This window comes from Macrobrachium nipponense, chromosome 7 (genome assembly GCF_015104395.2).
Source record: "Macrobrachium nipponense isolate FS-2020 chromosome 7, ASM1510439v2, whole genome shotgun sequence".
NCBI classification, from domain to species: domain Eukaryota; kingdom Metazoa; phylum Arthropoda; class Malacostraca; order Decapoda; family Palaemonidae; genus Macrobrachium; species Macrobrachium nipponense.
In genome coordinates this window covers 24,306,884-24,309,961 of record NC_061109.1, presented here as the reverse complement: position 1 = coordinate 24,309,961, position 3,078 = coordinate 24,306,884, and positions in this window count along the sequence as shown.

The following is a 3,078-nucleotide window of genomic DNA, read 5'->3' as shown; positions in this document are numbered from 1 at the left end:
GACTTCAATTGATGACTGTATTATATAACTTAATTATTGACTTCAATTGATAACCATATTGTATAACTTAATTATTGACTTCAATTGGTGACCGTATTGTATAACTTAATTATAGAATTCAGTTATTGACTGTATTGTATATAACTATATTGCATAACTTAATTATTTACTTCAATTGATGACCGTATTGTATAACTAATTATCGACTTCAATTGATGATCATATTGTATAAATTAATCATGGACTTCAATTGATGACTGCATTGTATAAATTAATTACGGACTTCAATTGATGACCATATTGTATATAATTATTGACTTCAATTGATGACCGTATTGTATAACTTAATTATTGACTTCAATTGATGATCGCATTGAATAACTTAATTATTGACTTCAATTGATGACCGTATTGTATAACTTAATCATCAACTTCAATTAATGACCTCTTGTGTAACTTAATTGTGGACTTCAATTGATGGGCGTATTGTATAACTTAATTATTGACTTCAATTGATGACTGTATTGCATAACTTAATTATTGACTTCAAATTGTTAAATTATTGTATAACTTAATTATTGACTTCAATTGATGAATTATTGTATACCTTAATTATTGATTTCAATTGATGAATTATTGTATGCCTTAATTATTGACTTCAAATTGTTAAATTATTGTATAACTTAATTATTGACTTCAATTGATGAATTATTGTATACCTTAAATTATTGTTTCAATTGGATTATTATTGTATCCTTAACTTAATTGACTTCAATTGATGAATTATTGTATACCTTAATTACTGATTTCAATTGATGAATTATTGTATACCTTAATTATTGATTTCAATTGATTAATTATTGTATACCTTAATTATTGACTTCAATTGATGAATTATTGTATACCTTAATTATTGACTTCAATTGATGAATTATTGTATACCTTAATTATTGACTTCAATTGATTAATTATTGTATACCTTAATTATTGATTTCAATTGATGACCGTATTGCATAAATTGATTATGACATCAATTGATAATCGTATTGTCTAACTTAATTGTGGACTTCAATTGATGACCTTATTATGTAACGTAATTATGGTCTCAATTGATGGCCTATTGTATAACTTAATTATCAACTTCAATTGATGACTTATTGTATAACTTAATTATCATCTTTCATTGATGACCAGATTCCTGAAACGTGATTTTTCCTATGATTCCAATCTCTTGTATCGAAGTCTTCAAATTGCAGATCCCGTCATAATATTGCGTCATATCAAAGGGTTGACTCCTTCGAGGTGGTGCCTTCTTTAGAACTGAAGTATGTATTATTCTTGATTTCGTAACTTTATTTCAGTCAGTATCACGCATTAGATTCTATTTTCTTTCTTTCTTTACGAAACTGCCAAGTCCTTTTAGAAGGATAATCAGATATGTACATTTGAATTTTTCTTTGGCCAATATGTATTCGAGTTACGGATTCCATTAATCGATAACTTGACTACTTTTTTCACATCAATTACTTCGCTGCCTGCCTCCGCTACTTACTGCGGTACATTGAAAGTAACTGGGGAAATAAATCGTTATTCATAATGATAACGTAAACCACATTTCTGACTAACGACCAAAAATTGTTCAACATGAGCAGTAAAATTAATATTTCATGAATTTTTCTTTGGATTATCAGCTTTCCTTTACATGACACACACATACGGTCTATCTGTGTATCTACCTATTGATAAATATATCATATATATATATATATATATATATTATATATATATACACTATATTATAATATACATATATACATTTATATAAAATGATGAGGCTGGTCAGTATTCCCACAGTTATGAAGATAAAAAGAAGAGGATGACGGATAGTCCGGGCAACATTTTTCTCTTGACTGGCCGCCGTTGGGGACTCATCGCATCTTCGAGGATAAAAATACATAAAAGGAGACATATCGGTAAAACTCAGAAAAATTTTGTAAATAATTTTCGAAAAAAAAAGCTTAGGAAAATTATAAAATGTAAATCTTTAAATTACAGAAATGCGAAATTCAGACTACGAGTTTTTTTTTTTTATAAGCATTAGTGTTCGCCACTCAAAATTAACAACTAAATCAACTCAGGCTAACTGAGGAGAGAAACATATCAGCTCAGGGCGAGAACACTGAGTGACCATGGACACGAAAATACTAGAATACAAATTTAGAGGTAACCGGTTTAGGCCATATGAAGGGGCACAGAGGATAATTGGTTGCCGAGCTTCAGTACCCTTTATTGGGCCCAAGTCTATAGTCTCTTGTAAGAGCACGTTTGTAAATAGTGGCTCAGTATCATACCAAACCATATTGTACGATTTGTTTTGACCGGTGATATCAGGAACCGGGGAAGCAGAATTCGATAATGTCTACTCATTGGAGGTGTGGCCTTTTAAAAGAGGCGCAAGAAATCTGACAATATGAAAATTTGGTAAATTGTAAGATGGTGAAATAGGCCTGAGTGGAGTGGAACATTCTCCTTATGATTTGAAAACATGACTCGAACTCTTTATGGTAGACACTTATTTCGTGTTTAATGGATAAATATATAACATCTTGATACCATAGCGATGGCAAGGCCGCCCCCCCTCCATTTTTTGGGGGGAGGAGGGGTCGGGTGGGCCGACATTGACAAATATTGTCATGTGTCACTTGAGGAGCAATTTCTAGATCAGTGTTCTATGCGGTACAAGACCGACCTCTTATACTACGCAGATGATACGGTAGCAACTTTTAAACGAAAGGAACTTGCTGTCTAATTTTTGAATTTCAGAAGCAATAGTCTCCCTGACGTCAATCTTACGACTGAGCCCAAAAATAACAAGACGTTACCTACCATATCATGACACGGAAACTGCTAGAGAGCGGACATCTCTGGAAAGAAACTAGAATATATAGGAATGTTATAACGTTTTCTGGTTCAGACTCTAAAATGGTTTACCGTTGTTTTTAAAATTTAAGATGAATGATATAACGGCCATTTTCTATGAGGAATTGCTCTTTCCTCAGACTGGACAACCTTCCACAG